This window comes from Phasianus colchicus, chromosome 14 (genome assembly GCF_987193195.1).
Source record: "Phasianus colchicus chromosome 14, bPhaCol1.hap1.1, whole genome shotgun sequence".
Lineage (NCBI taxonomy): Eukaryota > Metazoa > Chordata > Aves > Galliformes > Phasianidae > Phasianus > Phasianus colchicus.
Genome location: NC_143449.1, coordinates 3571160 through 3587966, shown reverse-complemented (window position 1 = coordinate 3587966; position 16807 = coordinate 3571160). Strand labels below are relative to the sequence as shown.

Sequence of the window (16807 nt, the reverse complement as noted above, 5' to 3'; positions counted from 1 at the left end):
TGGAGCATCCAGAGGAGGGCCACAGAAATGATCTGAGGGATGGAACACCTCCCTGCGAGGACAGGCTGAGAGCTGGGGTGTGCAGCATGGAGAAGGGAAGGCTGTGGGCAGAGCTGAGAGCGGCCTGTCGGTATCTAGAGGGGCTGTGAGATGGAAGGGGACAGATTATTGAGCAGGGGCTGTTGTGACAGGGCAAGGGGAGGCGATTTCAGGCTAAAAGAAGGGAGATTTGGATTGGATACAAGGAAAAACTCTTTTATATTAAGGGTGGTGAGGCACTGGCACAGGTTGCCTGGTGAGGTGGTGGTACTTCACCCCTGGAGAGACCCAAGGTCAGGCTGGACCAGGCACTGAGCACCTGACAGAGCTGTGGGTGTCCCTGTTCAGTGCAGGGAGCTGCACCAGGTGATCTATAAAGGTCCCTTCCAATACAAACAATTCTATGATTCCTGAACTATCTCTCTGCAAGCCGGATAAACTCTGAGCAGCAGGGTTTGTTCTGGGCAAGTGTGCTGATGGCTGTCCTGAAGGGAGGTCACAGAGCCATCTCATGGGGGTAAGTTCTGAGGGGAGCTCAGCAGGAGAGATGTCGTGCAGCTGAATTCCCGAGTCCTCACATGAGGCTGTTGCTTTCAGCTGAGGCTGTTTCAGAAGTGTGGAGTGTGGAAGTCATCTTTCCTTTTTGAGAAGTGAAAAGCACAATTTCCATCTGGAGCCTCATGGAGGGGCAGAGGGATAAACACTTGTACCTCTTAGAATGGGGAGAGAAACCTTTAGTCTGTCTGCCACAAGTTCACCAGACACACTAAAGAAGAACAGCATACCTGGATTACAAAGGCTTCTCTGCATGAATTGCCTGGCTGGTGTGGGCTGAGGGAAGCTAACACTGTTTAACACAGAAGAGCTTATGTTAAATGTTTTCTTTTTCCATACAGATTAAACAAAATGAAATTCTGAATTTCTGCATGTTCTTATGCAGTTATGTTTCCTATGGTTTTAGTGACTGTACCATACATTTGTTCCACTAGTAGGTAACCAGGATGTGTGTGCTATACGTGGTAGAAGTACTGTGTATGTGTACTTTTTTCCTAATGCACTCCCTCATACTTCAGTGAGCTACAGAACTGCCCGTGTTTCAGTGTGTGCAACTGTGTTTTTTTAGCAGCTTTTAGATTTGTGTGTTGAAGACCTGATCTGTGCTAGAAGGCTGAGGTCCTCTTTCATGTTGGAAAGAACACTGGTTGTATGAAAATGTCCATAATAGTATTTCTTTCCGTTTCAGGAAACAGAATTTGAGCTATTGAATTTCTTCTGGCCTCAAGAATATCTGTCAGAACCTCACTGAGGAATGTGTTATGTGTGCAGCACCTGCATCACCCTCCTTCCCAGCGTATATCTGCACACATCTCTTCGCCCAGAGAGAAGATCCTGAACCTTGGAGACCTGATGGTGGAACCCCAGTGAGATCTCCCAAAGCCAAAAGCGACAGTGTTTTCCTGCTACTTGTTCCAAACAAATCAAATCCAAGAATTTACCCAAAAAAGCAGATAAAGCCCCATTATTTCCTTGCTAGTTTAGCAACAGCCATCCAATGCAGGCTGATTTTTGTGAGCAGTATTTTTCTGCAGTGTCCTCAGCAGAGCTCTTTACCAGAAAGCTGTTTTTCTTCCTTCAGATGTGTTTTGCTAGTGCTTTCTCTTTTGAAATTGAGGTAAAAATAGTATTTATCACTAATGGCTGGATGAGGCAGTTAGTCCTATTTTGAGTTTTTGTACATGGCTACCAGGTGCTTCATTCTATTAGGTTAGTTTTCTAGCATTCTCTGTTTATGATTAGGTGAATCATACCATTCCTGGAACCTTTCAAGGATGAATATATTTTAGCCATTATTTCTCAGGTACAATTTAATCTTCCTTTTCTGTTTGGATTTTTTGGAATTCTTCAGGCAAGTCCCATTTATACTGTTGATTAGCCTTCTGACGTAGTATCTTGTAGTTGTATTGTGTCTTACTGTGAGCTGGAGAGCCTGTTTCATACTTGCTGCCCAATGCCATTGAAAAATGCCCATAGAAACAGTGATCTAAGCAATATTTTCATAATTTTGTGTTTAACCAACCTCGCTGCTAATGCTTTCTTGGTTTTGTTTGGCTCCCAAAGTAAAATGTGAGAGATAAATTACAATGTTTTCCTTGTTTGAAAATTGTTGGAAAGATGAAAGGCAGCGTATGTGTATGTTAGAAGATGACAGTGGGGTTGGAACTTCGAGAGGGTCCTGATACTTGCTGTATTTGAAATGTTTTTTGGTTTGTTTTAAGGACACGTCGTGAGTGCCAGCATTCTTTATAGAACTTCATAAAAATACGGTCTTGTATTTAAAAATTAATACTTAGATTTTTAAAGCAAAGCCTGTCCATAATCATGTTATAAGAAAAGTATGAGATGGAATACTTGACAGGGTTAACAGGAGAAACTTCTTGAATGTCCCAGGAGTTAGTTTACCAGCTTAGCATAGATATTCAGTGGCTTGAAGATGATGACCGCCTCCTTAGGTACTTCAATGCAGAACTTGGATGAAGGAGAAGCCTCTCTGAGAAGAGCTCTGAGTCGACTTGATGCCTTAGGAATAGATCCTGAAGGATGCTGAGCACCTTTAATGCCAAGGTTCCTCTCCATATTGTTTCATATTCTTATTAGTTGACTTGATATTTCCTTATGTTTGTTTTACACAGCTTTCTGAATTGGAAGGTCAGCACTTCTTCTTTTTATGGGTTTAGATCTAAGTTATGTGGCAGTCCTGCAAATATTGGAGAAATGGGAGACTGAACTTAGTGGGACAGAGCCCTGCTTGGCTTAGCTAGATTGCCTGAAGGCAGCTGATACCTCTTACACCAGCAGTGCTCGAGTGCAGTAACTCTTTTGTAATAGAATCACAGTATGCTGGTTTCCCATTTCACTTAATAACTTCTGAAAATAATGTAAGTGCTTTTTGCTGATGAGGCACACCTGACTGCTTGGAAAAAAATATGTGTGCAGTGCAAGGCAAATCTGCTCCCCTTTCTGTGCTGCATATTCAAGAGCACAGGAAAATATTGGTTGGGAAAGAAATGGTAATTGTGGTGCTGCTGGCTCCCTCTAGAGAAGCCATTGTGTTGGGATGATGAACACCTTTGTCACTGTGTGCTTTGTGACCAACCAGCCTGGAGCAGCCTTCTGTTGTGTCACCATCCATGCTGTCTGAATTTTAGAGCTGTTCTCTTCTCCCTTTGCGGGCTTTTTGTTTTAGATAGGAAAATAAAGGGAGCTTCAGCCTTCTCTTTGTGTGTTTGGTTCTTGAAGGGGATTGTTCATGAAGGAACATGCGTGCAAGAAGTTGTAAGAGGTTTCTTTTGGAATTACATGATAAAGTACAGTGAAAGAGAGCTTGAACAACCTAAACATAATGCACTAAGTGTTCTTCCAGCAGCTGGCATAACGGACTATTTCTCAAACCCTGTAGGTTAAAAATGAAGATAAAAATCTGGTAGAGCTTAGGTAGGGACCACAAGTCCAAGGAAAAAATAAAAACAACTGATTTTTTTAATTTTTTTTTTTTTTTAGGAAATGCCTTTTACATTCTTCAGTATTGACTGGTCCTCCAGGGTTCCTTTGTGCAGATAAGGAATGGCAGTGCTATGACTGGTTCAACTCACTCGTGTGTTTGCAAACAGGGACCAAAGACACAAACCCTCAGAGAACGTGAGCTGTCTGGTAAGGTGGAAAGGCTCTTACACAAATTGTTTTATTTCTGTCCCTCTTCCACAGCTGGGGTATTACTGCTTCATTCTTCTTGATGGCAGTTTTGCTAGTGCTGACATTTCACATGGGGAAGCAAGGCATGAAGGGATGGAATGATATTGGAAAGGTGCTGTGGTAGTCTGGGTATGTGAAGTGTGTGCTCTGCCTTGCTGGGTGAGCTGTTAGAATGTCCCTTTAAGGATTCTGACTTTATAACATATGAAAAACTTTCTAGTAGGCATAACTGTGGAAACCCATAGAGTGTGTGTGCCCATTATTTGGTCAAAAACTAAGCAAAGCAGACTGTCAGTAGCTAAAAGTCTAAAGAAGTAAGCGTATTTACCTGTGTGCATGCTGCTCTATTTGCAGCTATTCCTTATCTGACAGGGACCTTCCTGTATTCAGCTGCAGTGAGACCTTTGCACTGTTTTGTGCACTGCATCTCTGTCTGATTCTTGCTTTTTGAACCAGCTTTAAGGAAAAGGATGAAGAGCCTTGCATTTGGTCACTGAGTGATTTGGGGACTCCCTCTACTGGATTTATTGGAGTACTGAGCCCGACTGAGCTCTGGGCTATCTCATGCCTGTCTGACCATGAGATGCTTGGCTTCTAGTTGGTAATAGTGCAGATGCAAAGCAATTTGGGTCTGATATGTATTGGCCTGCTAATGGGTCATGCTGTTACAAAGTGAATTTTTAAGAGAAAACGACCAAGTGGCTGATTTGGAGCTGAGCAAAGCCCTCATGCACATGTTTGAAGCTAGTTGTAGGATCTGAGCAAAGCTGGATAACTACAGCATCTCACCTTATGCAGGAGGAATGTGTGATGCAGAGGGCTTTGTTTTCTTCACTTCCTCCCAGAAATCATCTACTTATAGTCCGTCTTTACCCAACAGTGTGTGAAGATATTTAAGTTGCTGTGTCTAATACTTGTGTTAAAAATGGTAATTAAAACTCCTATAGATGAAAAGTCAATAGACCTGAACATCTGTGTGAGTACTCTGCTGTAATGGAAGTGTTGGCAACAACCTTTAAATGCCTGGGCTTGAGATTCCTTGCTCCATTGTAACTCTGCACTTCCATAACACTAAAAATAAAGAGTTTGGATGGTTTGAGTGTTGAGAAAAGGAATGAGCAGTACACGAGCTGTACAAATGAGAAATGAGCTGTGCAAAGAGCTTGTTCCTTATTTGGGGCCGTGTTTCTACTGAAGTTTCTACAGTGGTTCAGAGGGATGTTGTAGGGACCTGAGTTCACATACAGGTATTTACTGAGAATCTGCAGTACATGGCAGTTCAAAGCAGTCTGTGCTGCTGGAAGCATCTCATTTTTCTCACTTCCATGTGCATACTCAGTATAATTGGAAATACTCACCAGGTGTGGGTCTGTTTTTGGATGGATGTGAGACAACACATTCTCAAACCAAAGAACTGTCCCTTGTAGCTGCTTGATGACCTGTGTGCTGTGTAAAAGTAGTACAAACTCTTCCTGTGACCAAGTTTGGGCTTAATGACACTGTCGAGCTGCTTACTTGTGCACTTCTGGGAATGCAAAGTGAATTCGCTGCTCCCTCTCGTGGTACACGTAAAAATAATAAAAAAAGTTCCAGGAAAAACTGCCCATATTGCTGAGGAAGTGTACTTTTTTTTTTTTTTTGATCTTAGCATGTTGTGATCTTAAAATGAGAACTTTGAAATCAGCTCAAATGGAATGAAAGTAAAGGGTTTGGTGAGATCAGAACACAGCCCGAAGCAAGTAGCTCAAGGAAGCCTAAGTGGTACATTGTCCTCTGGCTTTCAGACAGCCAGGGAATGCAGAAGGATGAAATACTGTTATATACGTGCTTTGTTTGTTTGATTTTTTTTTCTTACGTATGCAGGAGAAACAACAGCCTAAGGCTGTTTGTGTAGTGCTACCTGCATTTTTTTTTGGTACCTTTAATCTGCTTGATATATTTTTTGCCATCATGTGTTCTCAAGTCTTCTGCAGTTTTGTAATTCAGCAGTAGGCAATGCATTCATTTTGTGTCTTCCTGGCTTTCTCAGCCTTTGAGCATACAGAACATTTAGAGCGTACAGAACATTTAGATAGAAGTCTGAAGATCCTGCCTCATCGATGGAAATGATGTGAATTCCTACCCCTGAAATGAGAAAAGGATTAGCAGGACTCCAGGTTGCTGTATGTTGTGTAAAGATGTTTTTTGGACCTTTAATATCATATTTGCCAATGTTCTTCTGCTGGAAATGTTTGTGCACTTAGAGAATAATAATTTTTTATGTGCGTCTTTGTAGTGGATGTCATATATAATGTCATCTGTGGTACCAGGAGCTTGGTTTGATGAGGACTTTGTTCGTGGTGCATAGTGTAAGCATCATCTTTTCAATGGGCTGAGAGGTTACTGTATGCAAGTAGGAGAGTCCTCCAGCATAGCCAGCTACTCCACAGTAGTGAGCAAAGCCTGATTTGAAGATACTGAGAGGCAAGTGAGGAATGTCAGAGAGCTGACCAGTTCTGTGATGGTTAAAGCTGATTGACTGTATTAGAACAAGAGAGATAGGTTTAGGTCATTTATACAGAAACTGATACAATGAAGTTGTTGCCTTTTTGGCCCGAGAGTAAGTTTATGTAATCTTTATTAAGCAGTGATGCAGCTGCTTTTTTCACCCAGTTAGAAAAGTTATCTGTATTCCTGCTTGATGGTATAGGCCTTCTTTGAATTGCTTTAATACCAGCTGCCTGCTCTGTGGTGCTCAAACATGCAGTCCTCTTGTGGAGCATGACAGCTGCCTGCTGGGGAAATGTATTGGCATGAGGGCCTGGTGGTAGCAGTGGACTATTTTCCATGAGTTTTCTGAGTTGCAGACTTACCACAGCGTTTTGTGAAGCAGCTGCTTCTGTCTTGTATTAGAAAATTGAAATCTTCATTTGCCACTGCCTAAACAGCAGCACCTGGGTTAGTAACATCCTGCAATTTGTGTCGTGCCTGACCCTCTCAGTTGGCCTTAACTACATCCATTTAGTGTCTGCAATTTCCAGTATCACCTGTAGTCTTAAGGTATATTGTTATTCTGAGAATGTGGTGAAAGATTTCAGTATTACTGAAACTCTCTGATTTTAATACGGTTCTCTTCGTAGTTCCAGTAAAAATTGCCTCTCGTTTCCCTTCGTTGTGGTTTAAAGAATTAGAGTCTACTACAGAGTGAAAATGTAGATATTTGTAATCTTACTGCTGGCATAGGGAAAAAAAATATCCAAGGAAATCAATAGTTGCTTTATCTGGATTAGAAGCTGGGCTGTCTAAAGTGCACTCAGTGCAAGCAGCAGGACTTACATTTTCAGCAAGCACAAGCTGTTGTAAAAGTGGAACATCCTTGACTGAAACCACCTTACGTCAAGCCTCAGTCAAACATGTTTTCCTGGGTGCATTTATGCAGATAGATGTCTGCTTGCTTACTTTTCCAAGTGTTGGTCGTGTTGCAGGTCTACAGACGTGGAGATCTGTATTTCTGCTGCATATAGTTTTGCTTAATGATGGGACCTGTCTCAAAGCATGCACGAGTTGTACTGGAGTCTGGCTGGTCAAGCAGCACCCTTTAGCCCTCATTGCATGGGTGATAGAAGATAGATTGTTATGCTGGGAAGTTGACCACATGCAGAAGCAGTGGGTAAAAGATTTTATGGGGAATTGGGAAATGAAACAGAATGAAAAGACACCACTAGAAAAAAATAGAAAAAAAGGAAAAAAATGCGATGAACTGAGCCAAACCAAAGTTAAATAGGAGTCTGTGAAAAACCTGTCTCACAGGTGGGTTCTGGAGGTGCAAGCTGCCTGTTGGCCGTTGTGGTGCAGCTGTTCCAGTGCTGGAATTGCTAGGTGGAAGTTGAAGCCTATTGTGCATATTTGTGTTTGTTTTTTTCTCATCCTGAAATGGCCTCAGTGCTGCTAGCTCTAGGCATTTATGCTTCAGGTGTGAAAGGTACCAAATAGTTACAATATTGTCCTGGAAAATCCTGAAATTACAGTAGTAACTGATAGCATGAGTTCTTCTTTTGTATGATTTCTGGCTTGGAGCCGTTCAGGTTGCATATGTGGTGCGTTGCTCCCAGTAACTACAAGGGAAGGGCTCTTTTTGCTCTCTGAAATGAAAAGCTGAGATATTCTGATGATGAGTTATGGGAGGTCTGACCAAAAAAAAAGAGTCTGTGTATTGGCCCTCCCTGCCTGTTTCCTTGTGCATCTTTATGTGTACTGCTCTCCTTCCTCATACAGACAACAACATGATTTTTGTCCCAAAGTAGCCCTGTAAAATGGGAAGGTGTTGCAATTACAGACAAATGAAGCAGAGATTTATTTTTACATGAACCTGGAACATAAATATCTTTCATCCTGTTTGGCTCCTTGCTAATGGACTAAACTTGCCAGTTTGTCTCTTTATCATGTTGATAGACCTGTTAAATGAAACCCTGAGAGATCAGACAATTTAGTCCTGTGGCCAGTGGCAGCTTTTCACAGCAGTGATTTCTAGCTGGGTTGTACGTGCCAAATGTCCAGGCAGCTTGTGCTTATCAGCATCCATTATACTTTTTGTTGACTTGAAGCATTAATAACCTGTCAGATTAGGTAATTAGGCTGTCTCTAGTAGCCTGGGGAAATTGTTTTTCCCTAACTGATGGTATGGGCTGTGTGGTTGTGCAGATAAGCACTTGGTCGAATGGTGGTTCAGGCGATTTTTAACTGGCCTTGCTGATGAATGCAGAATGAATGCTGAAACATGAGGGGCAGATAGCAACGCAGTCAGCAGGGAAAAAATCTTGCCCCTTTCAGAGCTCTCTTCAAATAAGACCCTAATTATGGGTTTGATTCTGCAGATCCGCTGCATGTAGGAGTAGCCCTGATAATTTCAGTGCTGTGGTGATTTTATAAAGCATTGCTCCTTTCTTCTGAGTTCAACTGATCCCAGACATGGGTGAAGTCAAGGGTTCCTCTGTAGGAGATGTCGTTTTTCTTCTGTGAACAAAGCTGGCTGCTATTGGTACCCACTGCCATTTGGAGAGTCTTTGTGTGCATTGACCTTCTCTCTTTGGCGCTGATGGACACTCTTGTGTCCAGAAGTTGCTTCAGCAGTTCACAGATGTGGGAGAGGACTGCTTATTCAGTTGAAGCAGGAATTCCACTTCTTGGGTGAGTGACATTTACCTGGTTTTAGGAGCTATTTATCTTCAATGTGAAAAGGCAAAGGCTTGTGGCAGCATCCATCAAACAGACGTGCCACTTCACTTATGTGAAGACTTTCTGTCAGAATAGACAAGAAAATGAATTTTCCTGAAAAGCTGTTTGGGTTTCCCATGATTGAGGACTTACGTGCTCAGAGCTTGCCTGCTTTCACTTGAGCCAACTGATAAGATGGGTGCAAGGGTTGCAGAGGCTTTCTTATCTCCCAGTATTGTAAAGGTGAAGGAATTCTTGCCCAGAATTGCACCTGAAGAGAGAACTCAACTATATCCCTGTAAAAACATACCCACACCTCTGATTTGGAATGATGTTTTGGAGAGCCAGCACACAAATAGCGATTCTGCAGGTGTGGCTGTGGCTGCTGACAGATTCCCCCAAAGCACCGTGAGATGGCAGCAGCCAGATGAGCTCAGCTGCCCAATGCTGTCAGCTCGCAGGGACACAGGGCTGTTTGCTGTGCTTGGGTGCAGGGGAAGTCTGGCAGCTGGAGTGACCAAGTGGCCTCTATACAGGTCAGTGTTATAGCAAATATCTTTGCAGAGAAGGCTTGGATCTGGCTCAAACCCACCTGCTTGTGCACATTTTGCACGCCAGGTAAATGGAGTGGGGCCACTGACAGATCTGTGAGTAAGTTGCCACTGCAAACGCATGCCTCTGTGCCCATGGAGTTACCTGTGTTTGCACTTCTGTGCAGAGGGGATGACAAAAATCCTGCTTTAGAATGTCAGTAAAGAATTTTTGCCGAACCTTTGGCTGCTAAAAATAGAAGATGACTTTGAACTCTCTGCTTTTGATTTACTGTCTGAACATCTTTGGTTCAGCATTAGGCATTTAATTTATGGTGGGTTCAAGGCCTGGAGGCAGCTGATCTCTGAACTGCGATCCACCAGTAGCCAGTCTTATCCATCACTAGGTGGTCTAAGCCACTGCTTGACTTATGGAAGTGGCTGGACTGAATCTACTGAACTTTCCACTTAAAATAAGGCTGAAATCCCCTTTGCTGTGAAGTTCAGCGATTGGAATTGGAATCCAACAGTTGTTGTGTTTTGTTTTAGGGCTGCAGTTGAATTTTCACTGTTGCTTTTCATTAGTTACAGTCTTTGAGCTAACCCAATCCAAATTTAGCCCACTCTTTTGTCCCTTGTCATGGCAAAGCACATAATATGTTGTGTTGCCAGCACTTCTCTGTAGCTTTTCGAGTACAACAGCACTGCTGGTGTCCCCTGGGTCTGACAACTCAGTAGCACCTTTGCATAGAATAAGTGGGATATCTTCCCCTTCAGATGGGAGCTCCATCTGGTCTTAGGGAGAGTTCCTTCTTCCTCTGGTTCCCCCACTTTTCCTCTTTCTTGGACACCTTCCTTCCTCTCTTGGTGCTTATTCTGCTTTGCCCCAGCTTACATTCCACTGTGGTTCTCCTGGCCTGGAGATCTCTGGTATGTTTGGGGCAGGATTCCCATTTTAGGGATGCCCAAAGAAGCTTACTGAAAATGTAACAGATCTCCCATGTATTAATAGCACTGCCTGCCACTGCCTGAGACCAGCACTGCCTCTGGGATGGAGAGCTGAATTTAGAGAATTCCATTGCATTTGATGAAAATATTGAATATGACGTAAGGATGCACATCAGTAAAGATCAGCTGAATTCAGCTGGCTGAATTTAAAAGCTAGAATGCACCAACTTGGTGCTGGGTGCACCTAACATGCACAGGTCAGGACTGGCTAGGAAACTCTTCTGAGGCCATGGCCAAAGCTCAGCAGCTGCAGTGGGCAAACAGCCACCAGGCACAGGGTCACAATGAAGTTCTTTATTGTTTCACATCCAGGCTGGGCAGCTTTTCTTTCCAGAGCAGGAATAGGGCTCAGAGAAATTGTGACAGGGAGAGACATGGAGGGACGGTGGGTTGAGGTCATGCTGGCTGGAGTTTGACAGAGCTGGGCTGCTCTGTAAAGAGTGCTCTGCACTCATCAGCAGCTGCTTCCTAATGCCACTCCAGTGTCACCGAGCTGGAAGCTCTACATCATATCGGGAGGTGATGGATAAGGAAAGCTTACAGTGGATTCCTCTGCTGGCTAGCCCTGCCTGGTGCCTGCAGACAGGCCAAGAAAGTCCGAAGAGGAAAAAGGCAAAAATGACTGGTCTGGTAGAGCTCATGTGTGAATCTTACATAGAACTTAACAGGGCCACATGAGTAGCTCTTATAAAGGTGACATCTCAGAGTGAGAGTGATCGCATTGGGCATTCAGCCACTCAGCCAGCCAGCCAGTCTGGGTCCCAAAAGCATCCGGCTGGGCTGACACATTTCAGAAACCTCTGTGCATTGCATTTGTAGGAAATCCACTTTCAGAAATCTCTGTGCATCTCAAGATGCTACATCTTATTTTCTAAGGGGACTGAGCAGGTGAGGCCTCAGTATCTGTTTAACTTGCTGCAGGAATCCAGGCCCCACAGGCCTGGTGAGTTGTGCTGGTGGCTACAAGATTGCTCTCGATCCTCTGTAGAGTTTGCATCACCTGTAACAGATTGAGCAATGATTCAGTTCCTGAGCCCTCACTGTTCCGTACTGTAACTTAAACCACTGCTGGTTCCAGCCTGTGAATGTTCTGCACTGGGAGCTGCACTGGCTGATTCATAACCTGAGTGGAACTGGCTGAAACAGCTGAAGATAAAAGCTTTCTTGCTGGGTCCTGGCCCCTTCAGCTGCTGCAGCTCAGCTTGAAAGTGCTTCTGCAGCAGAGCCCTAAATTCGTATCAGAAAGAAACCTGAGGTTTTAACTTGCTGTCTGCTCATTGGTGGTAAGAACAAAATGGAAATCTGTTTTATTCCTTGTTCATTCTGCTGAGCAAATGCTCCTTACCCCATGGTGATCAGCTTCTCTCGAAGATTTCTGTAGCTGAACTTGCCAGTAGAAGGTATGTCTCTTTTTCTGTAGACAAAGGTGTTTCTGAAGAATGGTAGAAATGTTGCTGCCCCCCTGACAGTGTTAAATTAACATGAATTAGAGAACTGTTTCCATTGCCTAGAACACTTAGAACCCCAGTGAAAGTCTGTCACCCTCTGCTTTAGTTATAAGGCTTGTTTTCTTTCTGTTGTCACAAATTTTGGCACTATAACCTAAGAATTTCTGTTAGGAGTCCTTGGCTATGGCAAAGTACAGCAGAATGCTGCAGGCACTCGGCTCTGCTTCCAGCACAGCTTTAGCAGTGTCCTGATTTGTGAACACTTACTCTGTTTACCAAAGTGAAATGGATTTGACAAACAAGAAGGAGCGCTAAGGACAAATAAGAAAAACAGATTACACTCTGATTGGGCATCAGCACATGGCTCAGGGAAACCGAGCTTATACTAACGGAAAGCAGCTCTGTGGGATGGGGTATTGGACAACGTGGTTCTTCTTTGAGCATGGCCTCATTTCAATGCCTTTTTCATTGCCCTCTGTGGCTAGGCAAACCAGTGCTTGCCCAGTTTCCTATGGTGGACAGCTTAGTGCACTGGCTGGCTATCTGTCATCTTGCTGTCCTACTGCTGTGGCTAGGAGCTGCTATTTCAAGTACGTTCCCATTTCATCCTAGGTAATGAAATTGCTCATAAGCACACAAATGCTGTAGCCTGCAATGCTCAGGAAGCTGACAGTTGCCTATGATAAGTGATTTGACCAAAAATAACAATGAGATCTTCTCTCAGCCTTGCCGCTGACAAAACAATCAAAACACATGTGGAAGGATGCGTTTAGAGAAGGCAATGGCATTCTCACAGTGATATAAATTAACCTTTAGTAGCTCTAAGGTCCAAAGCAGTCAAAGTGGTAGGCAGATGTAAATTGCTCAGTCAAAATCTGATGTTTGTGATTGAGATGAATGAGAAGACCTTGCCACTAGATTTCTGTCAGTGCCAGTGCCTTGAGAGAACAAAGAAAATGTCCTCCAAATGCAGCGAGGGCCAGAGAGACTCTATGAGAAAAGAACTCATTCTCTACCTGCAGGTAACTAGCATGAGTTTATGGGGGATTGCACACTGTGTGATTCTCTGCCTTGCTAATGTGGGCCCACATGCATGGCTAACCCAATGTGGGAGAGACAGCTGGTTTACTTTCTGTCCCCTGCACCAACAGCCACACGTCCAAATTCTCATAATTTCTTTATGACCTGTGGACCATCAGGCAAAACAGTGCTCGGCTCTGATCCAGTAGCAATTCTACAGCACTGTTTTTAGATTAGAAATGGATGCTCTACTAGGAAGGAACATAAAAGTGCTTAACATATGGCCAGAAATGTTTCTGTGAGGGGAAATTGCAGAAAGACGGTCAAGGTGCTGTTGAATTATCACTATATTATCACTGGGAGTTGGGATTCTCTCTACTTGTGGATGTAGCAAGATTCTCCTGCAGTGATCATAGTTTGGGATGTGTGTAAAACCCACTAAAACTATCATGGAATCACAGCATGGCTTGGGTTGGAAGGGGCCTTCAAGGCCCCCCAGCCCCATCCATGCCATGGGCTGGCTGTCCCCCAGCTCAGGCTGCCCAGGGCCCACCCAGCCCAGCCTTGGGCTCATGCAGGAATGGGCATCCACAGCACAAAGAAGCAGTGCCAGGGCCTCACTGCCCTCTGAGTAAGAAATTTCTTCCCAACACCTAACCCAAATTTTCCCTCTTTTAGTTAATAAACACTGTTTTGGATGTTATTTCCTGTGCCTACTGTGCACTGTCAGAAATTCCCCCCAGCTTACTGCTCAGCCAGGTTTCCTAGGGAGCTTTGGAGGCAGAGCTGCAAAAATTCTGCGGATCTTGAGATTAAGACTGAACCCAGAACCTGACAATGGGTCATTTCTGAGTGTTCAAGGCCAAGAAAATACAAAAGGTGGTCAGTTTTTACTGTCTGAGTTTGGTCTTTCTATGGCTTGTATCTCACTCAATCACCATGGAGGTGAGAGTGAGACCAGTCATGGCATTTCCTTTGGTTGTCTTGTCTGCAAGATGGAGCTGGAGAGGGCCACCAGAACCAGAATTTGTGTCTCCGTTTGTCTGGTTTTAGGGAGTTGGTTTGCTGTAAAGCAACTGTTAGCATGGTCCTGATATCTTCTCCTTGCCAGTTTGCTGTTTCGGTAGGTGACTCATAGATCCTGTTTCATCTTGGCTTTTTACTTAGAGTTTATTCTTGTGGCAAAAAGCACCACATTAATGCACACGCTTACAAGCATCCTGCAGCATCCAATATCAAGTGTAAGAGTATAACAAAGCATTGATCAGCTCTTCTCCCTAACACGTGCCTTTCGATACCGCTGTCCTGAAATTATTGATTAGCCTGAGGTCCTGCTGATCTTGTGCTGCAGGTTGTTTCTGTGCACAAACATTTGTTCAGAGTCTTTTCTCACTCTTTGGGAACAAAAGCCGCCTTGTTTGTCTGGACTTGGTTTTTACATCATTGCTTGCAGCCAGGAGTGTGCAAAACGTTGCTCATCTTGTGGGGTACCTGGATGTGCTAGATAGCACAACAACCCAGCATCTCTCTGGAGTAAGGATTGTATTTCTCATTTCCTGAAAACTTCCAAAATCACAAGAATGTCAGTATTCCTGCATTATGCCCCAGCTGTGTCTTGTACTGATAAAAAGCACTAGAAGCCCTTAGTTCAGGTACAGCTCTAAAGGAGTTGGGCTGTGAGCAGTGAGGTTGGAAGTGCTAAAAGAGCATTTGTGAAATGTGAAGAGGAAAAATGTGTCCTTGTTTTGCATGTCCTCTTGCTTAATCATTACATTTCTCATATAATTCTGCACACACCTCTGTTTGTACCTTAGTTTAGCACTTTTCATACCTTATCAGAGACTCACATGCATTCTGTTTTAGAAACACAATGGGAATAGACTTATGTCTTAGTTTAAAGAGAGATTTATTTTCCAAGTCCTTATTAAGTTAAGCTCCATTATTACTCTCTTCTCTGTTGATTACCTTCTTGAGAATGTTTAGAGTGAGCAGTTGCCGTGATCTTCCAACTTGCTGACATTTTGAAGAGCATTCAAATAACCTCATTTTTAAAGCAAAAGGTCTTCTGCTTAAGTATATTTATCAGAGTTTGTAATTTATTCATTATTTCCCCCTCGTTAAGTTTGTTTATCTATATGTAACTGCGCCTGCTTACGTTGTGTATGGTAATTATACAGTGCAGTGTGGTCTTCTTCACTATAGGCAGAAAGTAGGCAGCTGAGAAATGAATTGGTCAGACTTGTGCAAGAGCAGGCCATGTCTGGGTTATGAGGACAACCAAGAGCTTCACTGTAATTTTTCTTTTGCTTCAGGATTCCTTTGCTTATGCAGTCAAGCTGGCCTTGATCAGGCTTGTCTGAAATTCTGCTTCTTAATGGCTCTAAATAACATTGCACTTTGTAATCATGTTATCCATGTACCATGGTATCTAGAAGCTTTTCAGTGCATCTGGAAATTAAAGCAGTAAGACCTAGTGTATATGGAAGTCTAGTTTCACTTCTTTTTATTTCCAGCTTTGAATGTTAATGTAGTACTTAGAATATGGAAAAGTAGGACAACTTAGTTTTGCATTCTTCTTTTTGGTGGGTCGATACATCCCTCTTTATTAATCAAAATTCTTTTATTTAGCCCATTTTTAGCACTAGCGGTTATACTTAAGTACTGGTTATACTTAAGTAATTCCTCTAATTTCATGTCCTCGTGTTTGCAGTGTCCTGCTGTTGCCTTGGAACAACGTGAGGCCCTAGGAGGTGGTCACTGATCTCCAGGCATCCATCATTACAACACAGGGGTTGTGCATGGCTGCCCGCAGTCGCTAAGGGGAGCTATTTCGTAATGGAAGTGAGTTGCAAGAAGGAAAAAACCAAGAGTTGATGCTGATGCTGAGAGAAACACTTCCTGTGATCTAGCTTGTTTATTTTCTGAAAAATTATCTTACACTGAGGTCCCATTGGTACAATGAAATGAGCAGGCCCTTCAGCTTGGAGCAAGGCAGCACGGCAGGCACAGCTCACCGGTGCGACGCCTGACTCGTAGCCAAATCTTCTCATTGTTGATTTCCAATGACTTTGGAAAAGGCTCGTGACCTGTTTTCATTGTGAATTAGCAACATCAGTTCCTGCCTGATTCTTTTCTTTGCACTTTGTGTAGATATTTCTACCTGTGAAGAGAGTGTTGAGCTGCCACCAAGAAAAAAGAATTTTTATTTCAAATAAGTTCTTAGTCACTTTGTGCAGGCAGAAATGAAGACTTAAAGGATAATCAGACTTAAAGACTGTCCTGTGCTTCCTGGAAATGATCAGACAGAACCCTTCCCCACTGCAGAGCACTTCTGCATGTTATTGTACGTTGTCTGTATTCTTCAACTACGTGTTTGCCCTGGCAGCAAAGTAGTGCTGGAGGGATATGTAGGTCCCAAGCATTGCATCTCTGCTACTTCTCCTTGTCACACTGAGAGTTATATGACATGTCTTTTTCTGTCAGCTTCTTGTCTCCTTTGGGAGTGCTGAGGCAAATCATTAATTTAGCTTTCTTCAGAAAATGTCATTTTCCTATCTCAGTAAATTAGCCTGACTGCTGTACCTCTCCAAGCCATCGAGGCTTCTTCACTGGTGGAACCCCATGTGCCCTTTGGACTTGAATTTCTTATTATTATTTGTCTGACCATCTTGCATCATCTTTCATTACCCCACCCCTTTGTTATTTTTCTTATTTTCTCATAGTTGCTACCTTCAGCCTTCTCAGTCACCAGTGCCTGATGTCTGGTGATCATTTGCCTCTAAAGCTCCAAATAGTTTTGCATCAGTCTGTATTGTACTT

General features: G+C 43.3%; 1 protein-coding gene across 1 annotated transcript in view; it reads left to right on the top strand.

Annotated features, from left to right (window-relative positions):
* IL1RAPL2 (interleukin 1 receptor accessory protein like 2) overlaps window positions 1-16807 on the top strand; it is a 416536-nt gene that overhangs the window by 1500 nt on the left and 398229 nt on the right. The window contains exons 2-3 of the mRNA XM_090150314.1: window positions 1283-2661; window positions 3598-3747. The gene's annotated coding sequence lies outside the window, so the exon portion shown is untranslated. The remainder of the gene's footprint in view (window positions 1-1282; window positions 2662-3597; window positions 3748-16807) is intronic.